The 11,767-nt window shown below is 48.8% G+C and overlaps 1 protein-coding gene and 1 pseudogene across 1 annotated transcript in view; both read right to left on the minus strand.

The window, feature by feature from the left end:
• LOC144120498 (alkaline phosphatase, tissue-nonspecific isozyme-like) overlaps window positions 1-11,767 on the minus strand; it is a 45,469-nt gene that overhangs the window by 13,665 nt on the left and 20,037 nt on the right. The gene's annotated exons all lie outside the window — the stretch shown is intronic.
• On the minus strand, window positions 9,993-10,136 carry LOC144122345 (5.8S ribosomal RNA; annotated as a pseudogene).

Here is an 11,767-nt window from a genome sequence, read left to right on the forward strand (position 1 = left end):
AACACTGTTCAGTTCGTGTGTAGATTTAAATTGTGGCCATTTCTTGCCCCCACGATCCACCCACCGAGCCGTCAAGGCTCGCAGGAGGCCACAGTACATTCTGTGAACAACGCGGGAAAAAAAAGCTGGTGGGTGTCTCGATACGTTTCGCATAAAAGGCAGATAGACAGGCAATACTGTAAGTGTTCCCGTGTTTCCAGATTTCTTCCGGAGCGAAGATCAGCAACAGTGCTGAAACGTCGCTAGTCCACCGTCCGCACCTTGTACGGTCAGCGCTGTTGCTTGCTACTCCGCAACGTTTTCCTGCTTGCTCGCTTCGCGAATATCCGCGTGCCGTTCCTCTGGCCGTTTAGACGTGGAAAAACTAAGGAAGAAAAGTTTTTACGCCGGTCGTAAAGTAGACATGCCGCGACGAGAGACACCTGCTTGTTCCGTCCTGTTTCACGCTTGGGACGCAACCGGAACGGCTTGCCACGCATCCAGGAACACCGAGACAAGGACGTAGGCTTGGCGAGAACTGAGGTGTCCCTGCGCGAATGCGGGCGTCAGAGTTTCTTCCTGCCGTAAGGAAAAGACAAAATCTAGCCAGCAGGAAGACGTCGAGCTCGCCGTGATTAAAGCGTGCGATTACATTTAATAGAGGATGCAAAATAACAACAAATAAACACAATATTTGTCACTACTTTGCCGAGAACGGAGAAAAAAGTCCCGCTGTTCATGAGGCGCCTATCGTTTCCCTTCTGCGGCTCAGCTATCTGCGCCAGTTATTTACAGAAAAAAAAAATGACCGGAAACTGGCTACAGGAATGGGAGCTCAGTTTTAAAGGCTCAAGTGATGGCTCATTTGAAAGATTTCATATGGGCGTAGAAGTCCCCATTTTCCACGCGGGTTGTTTATAGAACTCATATTTTCTAGCGCTTAGTGAACACAAGGGACCAGAACACAAGAACACAGGACGTACGCTACGTCCTGTGTATTTGTATTCTTGTCCCTTGTGTTCACTAAGCGCTAGAAATTATGAGTTCAAAAGTTTTCCAACTAGCCCAAGTTTCTGCCTAATGTTTATCTATACTTTCGTCCTGTCGATGTTTGCTTTGCTGGCAAATTCTCAGCCTATTTCGTTGGCTGGCAAGGAGCGACGCGTCAGGCCTGACACCGGAGGACACTCCGTTTTCTTTGACGTGTGACCTCGCCAACCAGGCGCAAATTCACTACGTTTGCTGCTTCGTTAGTGAGCCCACTAATGAGGACAGCGTAACCTTCTAACCACTCTCAACCCTTCTTTGTGATGTCACTGTTTTCCTCTAGTTCCTTCCCTGCCCTCTGATCCTTGGCTTCAGTTTGGCTCATTTTCCTTTTGCAGATCCGCCATATAGTTCCGCAACAGATTTTTAGCGCATAATAGAATACGGTTGTACTGCGGACATGAGGAGCGTGAGCTGAATTGCAAGTGAGGACCATGAGCATGAAAGAACGAGAAGACGTGGTTCGATGAGGAAGAATGGCCGTACATTACTGCGGTCTGCACTGGTCCGATGACGCAGACGCTCACGGGCATTGCAGAAAAGATTGCATGCTAGCATGCAAATAGCTAATGGTGACTGGACTGAAGTCTAGTGTCCTAGCCCACTTGTCTCACTGCCTAATGCCCTCAATACCGCTGCGCTAAGCTTATTGAACAGTTCACGTTCATGATCCGCGTTTCTAGCAACGTCCCATAGCGAGCCTGTATGTAGTCAAGGGTCTGACGGAATGCCGTCTGGTCGGGATGGTACATGATACTAGTGAGTCCCATACGTCCCAGGCATCAGTGATGCACTTGCGCGTATCTTACGTTCATATGGTGTGCACACTGCTCATGTGCCATCTCAAAAACTGAGAAGCCAACTTGTCAATGTCAAGGACGGGCTTAAGAAAGAAAGATTCCCTGGCGTTGTTTATCAGGTTCCATGTGCCGACTGCCCATCAGTATACATAGGCGAAACAGGAGATTTTGCACGCAGATTACGTGAACATAAGAATGACGTGAAGAACCGGCGCGCAGAACAAAATGCACTTGCCGAGCATTCAGTATCTGCCAGCCACAATATCAACTGGGCAGAGGCACGTGTGGTCGCCAAAGAGAGAGACAGGAAATCACGGCTCTATCTTGAGTCGCTGATCATCCAAACAACAGCGCATACTATCAATCGAAATGACGGGAATTTTCCACCTATCTACGCGAGATGCCTGGGATCGCATATACGCCGCATAAAAAAGGCACCACCGCAACGTTTTGCCTCATTGTGAACAAGGCTCCCGTGTGGGAGCCGAAACGTCATTCCATCTTAATTTTTGGTCGGTGCGACTCACTAGTATCAGCGAGCCTGTATCCTGCGCCCTCCCTTCGAAGACAAACATAGCACAGCATAAGTTCTCTGAGCAATGTTCACACCCTCTTCATTATATTCGTACCGACAATCGTCACATTGCTGTCGTTGTCATTGTTCCTGTTGCTTGTCGGCACCTGCGTGACATCGCGTGCATTGGTGCGCAGCCGGCACAACTATTTTCGCCTGCGCAAGCAACAAGACGCAAGGCTTTACCAAGCGCGCGTTCCGGCGCTTGGAGATGGAGACACGTCCTGTCGCCGCCACACTCGTGGCGCACCCGGGAGGCAGCGAGCGGGAACCGGTAGGTTATCGCGACTGCGTTTCAGAATTACTTCCTCGGCCGCAAAAGTATACATGCGCGTCGCCGTAGAGGGAGAGGAGGAGAAAAGAAAGAAAGAACGAAGTGCTTCCGCGATTGCGAGATGAAAGAAAAGGAAAACGCCAAAGGCAGGAAAGCCCGTTCTGGCTGGGCATGCTTTGTATCCTTGGCGCGCACTGCCACGAGCGGCACAAATTTGTCATTGGCAAAAATGTCCCCGAGGAAAATAAGCGACAAAGGAAACCCGAATTAAAGCGACAGCGAGGCGCAAGAGAGGAAGAATGAAAGAAAACGTCAGCACGACAGCGGCCACTCAGTTTGCGTCGTCGTGCCTTAATGCGCACGACGGACAAGCGGCAAAGCGCTTTCCGCGTTTCTGCTGCTGAACTCGTGCTTGTGGTTTTGCTTTGCTCTCTCGGTGTCCGTCTCTGTCGCCGAGTCAGGCAAGTGGAGCTGCCTCATGTTTAGTAAAAGCCACATCAAAGCCCTCTAGCCTGACCTGACAGAAGGCGGTAGGATCGTTTTCGGTTTAATGGTCGGGTGGAGTATGCAACCAGCTGGCTTGGTCCTTTGAAATGGGCTGATCCTCCATGGAAGCCAGTGTTCCTTATTCATAAGTGTTCCTGTATTATCTGCATCAAAGGCCGAATTCGCAGCTCAGTAAAAAAAAAAAAACTGACACATGCTGCCAGAACCGCCTGCGCCGTGTCTATATATACGAGTAAACCAACCTTGTTTGAGGCATAAAGAAAGTGGCTACGATTGCCGCGCGACTAACAACGAATTCGAAAGCGGCTTAGTTTTAATCTAACCAATCAAGTACTCCACTCAGTTTAACCGCAATGCTTTCCAGAAAACAGTTTGGTAGAGCGACTGTCCGCATGTGACGGTGGTTCAGGTTTCTAGCCTCGGACCAGGACGAATTTTTCAACAGAACCTTCAGAATGCGAATTTGTTTTTTGTTTTCTGCAGTCGTATGGCAGCACTCGGGAGAATGCTCTCTGCGACAGCGCCCTCATTTGGATTTAACGCCACCGCGGCTGATTCCTTTAAACGTTTACCTAGGAAACAACGTGACTCAATGCAGCGCCAAAGTGTATCTCTTAGAAAAATATTTACTTTTACCGACAAGAGCACCAAAAGGTTAGACACCTAGCAGAGTGGGCAGCAGAAGTAATTTGGTATCTTTAACATATGGGTAGGGGTCGCAGTATGCAAGTGTTATGTTTCTGACAACCAACTATCTTGCAAACAGACAAGTACACAAAAGTGCAGATACACAGGCACAGTTTCAGATCAAGGGGTTGCCAAAAGGTGGCAAACTGAGCTAGTTGCAACGTGAGCATTTTGAGTATCGAGTTCAGCGCTACGTAAATTTGAATGTGCTATCACTCTTTGCATCGTTGCCTTCACTCGGTGAATTCAAAAATGCAAAGATTCGTTAGTTATTTGATTTTCAGGTGCCTAAAAGACGGTGACACTGTGCCGTCGCGGAGTGTTCCAAATTATAGTTTCGATCACGTGAGGCTCCTTTACTTCGCAATGAAGTTTGTGTACAGTCCCGTTTTTCTATATTACCTCCATCGAAATGCGGCAGCAGCTGACCAGAGTGGCTTGATTAGTGGCATTTTCGCAGCGGGGCAACTGAACCCAGGGCTTTCATAAAAATAAAAAAAAAAACACGTGGTCAATGCTAGGCTACCATGCTATTTTGGTGGAAGAACCGAAGCACGACCATAATGAAATAGTACAGCGACATTTCAAGACATGAAAGTGGCCTATTTATTTTACTTACTGCCGCCTCGCTTGAGGCCACGGCAGGAAGGTATAACAAATACCCAAAGAAATGCTAGCAATCAGCAGCACATGAGGTACAATGAAAGCGCAAGAAAGCGCACAGTAAAGACATGTAAGCTACACATCGCTGAGTACAAATATTCTTTCAAAGGCAGAAGACCAGGACCAGGAAGGGAGTTCAATATTTTTAGAGCGGGAGGAAAAAACCGATTTGAACAAGGGAGTACGAGGACTAGTGAAATGTTTAGTTCATGGTAGCTTCTTAATAATGACAATTTTTAAAATGTTAAGCAGCTTCCCTGTGTCTCAAATCTCCCTGAGTAAATTACCGTGCGCAAGAAGTTGAAACATTCAATCCGACGACGGGAGGAAAGTGTAGTGAGTCCAAGATGATGAGAGAAAGGCGAAAAATCTGTCATAACGGTACATACATATAGGATGGACCGCGTTTTAACGGAATAAATGCACCTGATTAATTAGCACTTCTGTTGAGTTTTCTTTTACGCGGGTAGCTCTGCAAGGCTTATCCGGCGAAATCCCGCCGCCGTCGTCGCAGTCCCCTTGCGCCACCCCTCCCCATCAGTGAGGAGAATATGATTGGCATTTCGTATCACCCTGGCCGTCGTTGAAACGCGTATCACCACAACACCATTACGGTGATTTTTTTTTTGTACCTCAGCCGGACTCCACTTGATGCCAAGGGCGTTGTTTATTGTTTTTTATTTTCTGCCTTACATCCTTGTTTGGTCCTGTTATGACGCAGTCGCACGCGCACGATCTAGCAAACTGACTCAACCAAAAAAAAATGGCAGTGACTTAGCTCGGCTATGCCAAGATATACGTTGCGAGAGGTACGTTTCCTCGGCTGACCTTGTTGCGGTCACTGTATGTTTAGCAATGAGAGACATTGGGTATACACATCTTTTATTTATTTTGCTTGACAAAGACGAAGACTGCCCTGTGATCTGTTTAGTAGCATGCAGAAGTCTCAATTTTGTCGATACAGCATTTCCATTTGGTAGAGTCTCTTTGGTATACAAGGCCTATAGTAGTTCCCCATTGTGTAGTCTGGACGTGAGGGTCCGAAGCTAAATTAAAGTCAAACTTTTCTTTCATACACTGACTAAGGGAGCCCTGTTTCCTGTTGAATTCACCCAAAGTCACACACAACTGTGAAACCGGGCCCTAGGCTAGTATACACGTGGCAACCACGTTAGTCGTCTGCTTGACAGATGTTCCCGATGCCACGTAGACTCCTTGGATGATAATGCCGCTTTCCAGAAGCCGAGCACAGCAGGCTTCACCGTTATTCATCGCGATCGAAGGGAGATGTCTGACGGCGGTGATACCTTGTTTCACATACACACAGACTCCAGCGTTCTTATTTAGTTCAAGCCAACTGACAGGCTACAACCTCAGGATCGGAAGAGTTAATCTCCTCTTCTCTATACCGCCGCTTAGCAGCGGCTGACTCTCCTTCTCTGCATGCATGTCAAACGTTCTGATACAGACGCCCACTACAATTCCGCCTTTTGTACGCAATGCTGCGCATGCGAAGCGCGGCGAAGCGCACGCCGCACCTTCCTCCTTTCAGGTTGCCATGGTAACGGCGCATGCGCACAACTTTCCTCTCCCATGTACCGCGAAATGCTCGACTGGTAGCCCCGTGTAGCTCCTACAAAAACCAGAACAACACAAATCCATCGACATTCACCTCGCGGTCTCTGAAAGAAATTCCGACCGCCCTCAACCCCCGCCGACAGCCAGGGATGCCCAGTCTCGCTCCCCGCCGAACTGGCGCGAGTCGCACGGGGTCCCCGCTTCTATAAAAGCAACGCGACACCCAGAACGAGGGAGTCAAAACAATCGTGCGCAGCTAGCAGCGAAATTGCACTTTCCCGTCGCCGGCGGAGAAAGTTGTTCGTAATAAGCTGGGCGAGAACGAGAATGTCGGTCAACGCCGGCCTCCGCCTGCACGCTCGGCTGCGCGTCGCTGACACACTACGCTCGCGGCCACGTGCGCCGTGGCGCTGGGCGAGAGGGAAGGCAGCCACGCGCGCCCTTGTCTCCTCCGGCCGAGCACGCGCCTTCGCTTTCGTTCCCCGTCAATGTGCGCCAATAACTTGCTAGAAGCAACGCCGCCGTCCACGACAACCAATAAGGGCCAGTGCGCTCTGTCAAGGAGCCTGTGTGACAGAGCGCATATCCAGTACAATGCCGCCTCGGGTCTCTTAAGGAGAGCGCATATTATATCTCCGGATTTCCGGAACGGCGCCGAAGGGCGTGCAGCCCAGATCGCCGGCGCAACGAGTAATATGCGTTACGTGGTTCCGTTGTTTTGCGTGCACTGGTCTTCTTGCATGCGCAGCCTTGTGTTACGGGGTGGGATGAAAAGGTTGCCAGCCTACTCTGCCAGTTGTCAGGAGGAAACGATGGCCGTGGCCGAGGTGATGGCGGCCATATCCGACCCTCACTTTTCATGGATGAGTGGCACCTCCATGGGACCGCTTAAGCAATCCTTAGGAGGAAATGAGATAGCATTAGAGCGTCGCCTTTGATTTGAGCACGCTGTGACTGTCCCCCTCTAGACCGAGAGCAGCTTGCGACTGCCGCTCCTGCCACCGCGCTACCGTTATATACTTCTCCCGCCAAAATCTGGCCTCGTCCGGATTCCCCCGCCATCTTAAATTTCAGGGACAGGCCAACTAAGGTCCCATTTCGGAATCAGAGAATTTTCTGACATCCGCCGGAGGAATTTTGGTGCGACGACAGCTTAATGTTACGCACTAAAATCGCTTCAACCATTAGTAACCAAGCGGCCGTTAATTGGTTAGGAGCTATTTATCCCCAGCAACGAGCTAAGGAAAACAATGAGAAAATTGCACAGACTAGATCAAAAGCTGAGGCCATTAGCTGACCTATAGCTGCACACACACATAAAATTACATTGCAGAAGTAGTTTCAATTTAGCTATTCATTGTTAATTCATGGAGCGGTCTGTTCAACTACGATACGGACCAGTTTTAACCGAGCACGAGAGTTCAAGCCCCGCGCCCACTCGGGTCCTCGAGGCGCTGGTCTTAGAATGAGCCATCTGATACAGTTGTCCTTGATGGCTTCGAAAGACGCCGAGTATCTGATAATTCCCCTTAAGGCGGCACCGCCATAGATGCTCACAAGGTCAGCGCGTAAAGCGGACGCCCTTCTTGACAGTAGCGCAGTGCTGCGAAGATATTATCCGCACTTTCTCCCTGCAGCTAAAGAATGTCTTTCTTTAGTCTGCCGCCACGGCGGCTGTCCTTGCCTGTTGTCCTTGGTCTTGTTTGGCCCTTTGTTAAAACCGTGTCCTTCCTGCGTTGACAATGACAGCAGTTTCCTAACTTATTATAGACCTTCTCGATCACATAACTCAAGCTCAAGCCTAGAACCAAGAAGCTGGCCGAAAGGTTGCGCTGCTTTTTCTTGGAACAAGGTTTCTTGTTATTTTTCTCGTTACAGTCAACTCGAGTGGCTAACGCGATGTGATGCCTTGCTCACCTTGAGAAATTTTTTCGTCGCCAAAAAGAGGCTGGCGTTCTAGCGATCATATCGAGTGATTTGCCTGCATCGTGATGCTGCTGACGTCTGAAAAAAAAAAAAAAGCGGTGCAAATGATGACGCCTCGCTACCAGTCCCGCTGCGATGGCTCAGTGGCTTCGCCGTTAAATTAAAAAGAAAGTTACGTGGCCCAATTAATAAAAGCTGTGATCCTGAACTCGTGAAACAGCCGTTCAAATCCCATTGCTCGGAGAAAGAAAAAGTGCGTGAGTGCGTTACCTTTTAGGATTAATTATGAGATGCTCTTGAACAAATATCGCAGTACATGTAGAAAGCTTAGAGACGAGCCAGGAGGAGAAACCGGAAGTAGGGGCACTGTGCGATTGAGAGAACGGAACTGCATCATCTTGTTCGCCCAGGCAGGAAGAGCAAAGAGCGGAAACTACTCCCATTCTGTTCGTCTCTTGCTGTTCTCGGAACGCGTACCAACGCATGAAGCACGCGGATTCATTAGCTTTGTTAATAATAATAATTGGTTTTTTGGGAAAGGAAATGGCGCAGTATCTGTCTCATATATCGTTGGACACCTGAACCGCGCCGTAAGGGAAGGGATAAAGGAGGGAGTGAAAGAAGAAAGGAAGGAGGTGCCGTAGTGTAGGGCTCCGCAATAATTTCGACCACCTGGGGATCTTTAACGTGCACTGACATCGGCGTTTTTGCTCCATAAAAACGCAGCCGCCGCGGTCGGGTTCGAACTTAGCTTTGTTTAGAGCCTTGTTTTGTGTGTGTGTGCGTGTGCGTGTGTGTGTCGGAGAGACCCTGGGTTAGGATACACCACCAGTGGCATGTGGCTATATATATATATATATATATATATATATATATATATATATATATATATATATATATATATATTTATATATATATATATATATATATATATATATATATATATATATATATATATATATATATATATATATATATATATATGTATGTATAGCCCACCTAACAAGTTGCCCCACCGTGGTAGGTGGTCGTTCAATGAATGATTGGTCGCCAGAGCTTGCTCGGGAAGAGCAACCTGGTTCTCACAAGCTCCACCGATGGCAGCGCCTGCCATCGCAGGGCAGTGGTGCACTACTGCACCAGTAGTGGTATGAGGACTCCCAGCATTCTATGAATGTGAAGTAAAGACCAATTCAGCATATATGGACATTAACCCATTAAGCTCCTGCACCATAATACCCGCAAGATGGCATAGTAGCCGCAAATATTTTTTAATATTTCCACTGCGTTACGTTTTGCGTCTTTCTCTTATATGCAACTTCAGATAAAATTTCGTTATCTTCAAAAAGTGTTGTACAGCTCTGTAAGACACGGTTTTAATACGACTTCCACTCAACAGTTAAAGATCGGCTCTTGTTTCCATCGTCGTCACCGCCTCTTCGGACTTGCGGGATTACGGAGACTCGGTAGAGAATTAGTTGCAAAAGGTTTATGCACAAGAACCGTTTACCGCGCTAAGTATGATCGGCTGTGAATGACCCTCTTGGCCGTCGCGCTGACGCTTTCCGCTCCTACGAGTGGGATGTGCCCACTTAGCTCCAGACATTTTTTTCGAGGGGAGGGGGGGGGGGAGGTATGGCAATGCTTAAATAACCCTTGTATCCCTCTTTAAAATCCATGAACAAAACCAGTAAAAGTGGCACGTGATGTCATTTTCTCGAACACTGTGTGCCCAAAGTTACATCACAGCCTCGGCCAATCGCTGTCGGCGGTAATCACCTCATGCGCTCCGTGTAGTGACAACACCAGATTCACGCCATTCAGAGCAATGTCATCCAACATCACCTTTCTACTCCTAAGCTAGCGCCCGTCGGAAGCAAGCGGGGGCATCCAGACAGCGCGGGACCGGCCATCGCCACCCCAGTACAGCGTGCTGCCGGTCATACCGTTATATATCCGACCCTCAGGCAGACGAACCCAAGGGAAGACCCAAGGGCGCGACGTGCGTTCGAAAAATAAGTGCTCAGTGCGTCCTGCAATTCACACCAAGTCTCGCAGCTGGCTGCGTTCTTCGTCGACCCGAGAACCGAGTGTAAATATTGTAATTATTTATTTTATATGGATCTTTTGCTGCCAATTCTCTTCTGATTCTCCGTAATCCTGCAATTCAGAAGAGAAGACGACACGACAGGAAGAACCAATCTTTTCTGTTAATAATCGAATTAATGAACCTGCTTCCGCTCTCATTGAAGGGATGCCGTTGCGATCACCAGGTGTCCAGCGTCCTGCCTCTGCACAATTCTCAGTATGCCTGACACACTTCTCACAGACGAAAAACTATACCCCTCTTTTCCGCTTCAAGTAGACGGGACCCTACTAGAAAAACAAGCCAGTCATTTTCGACGCTTTGAGAACGAGCAGAAATAAACAATATGCTGGACCGTGCAGGTCGAGCTAATCAACATCTCGTCTATACTCTCCACGCGAGGTGAAAACGACGTAATGAAAGGCCCTTGAGCTTTTCCCGTGGCCACAATAGGAGCAGACGCCGAGCGAGAAAATGGGACAGACTCGATAAGATCGCCCAGATCCCCGATTGCGACTTAAGAGCAGTGAACGGGCGTCAGTCGACCGGTGCGCAAATATAAAGTTAAATCGCCCCCGTATCGCGACACGCCCATTTCGTCGCGCCTACCTGGAAATACAGACGCCCGTCGAAGTATGCAGAAGCGCGCTGCGAGCTATGCAAATAGCGCGACGTGTACGTTACGCGTGCTCCAATAACGTACGCTCCCGTTCGCTCCATTTGATCGAGGAAGTGTTTAAGAGACGTATTAATAAAACACGAGTAGCTATGGAGGAAGACGGAAAACACTGCGTCGGCTGCCGCGGAGGCTCTTCCCGCTTCTGGCTCTGCCCTTGCTGCGCATTCACGGAAATGTGCATTCATTTCAAGGTCGCCGAAGGCTACTAGAAACGCTTGAAGAGCGTGAAATATTGCCCAGGGACGTCGTATAAAACGGGGTAGTCAGACGTGAGTGCCGCATGACGAATGTGTTGCGAAAATTAGCATTCGAAACTTATCTTTAAAATAAAAAGAGGGCGAGGGGGAAGTTAAGACCAGGAGTAGCCCATCCACGTGGCTCGAAGCGGCACGTTTTACTCAGCCCAAAACGCATCGCTCCTTCTGCGTATCACCACTTCTGGAAAGCGATGCATGATGTTGCCGCGCAGTAAATAGCATACATCGTACACGTTTCAAGCAAATTCGTACACGTTTTCCTTTTTACCTCTCGCTAAACACGAGCGGAAACATCTACCCCAAGGGGGGAGGGGGGGGGGATGCGACCTGCTGTTTTTCTGCCGTATTGTTTTGTAACCTTTTCCTAATTTTGTATGCGTACGTCCAGCTTTGGTCACAAAACAATACGGCACGAAAGCAGCGGGTCGCATATTGCCCCCCACGTAGGGCAGACGTTTCCGCTCGTGTTTAGTGAGAGGTAAATTTTTTTCCTAATTTTGTATGCGTGTACGTCCAGCTTTGACCCCCCGCTGTGGCTCTGTGGTTAGGGGGCTCGGCTACTGATCTGGAGTTCCCGGTTTCGAAACAGACCGCGGCGGCTGCGTTTTTATGGAGGCAAAACGCTAAGGCGCCCGTGTGCTGTGCGACGTCTGTGCACGTTAAAGATCCCCAGGTCGTCGAAATTATTCCGGAGCCATCCACTACGGCAC

The sequence above is a fragment of the Amblyomma americanum genome, chromosome 2 (genome assembly GCF_052857255.1).
Source record: "Amblyomma americanum isolate KBUSLIRL-KWMA chromosome 2, ASM5285725v1, whole genome shotgun sequence".
Taxonomy (NCBI): Eukaryota; Metazoa; Arthropoda; class Arachnida; order Ixodida; family Ixodidae; genus Amblyomma; species Amblyomma americanum.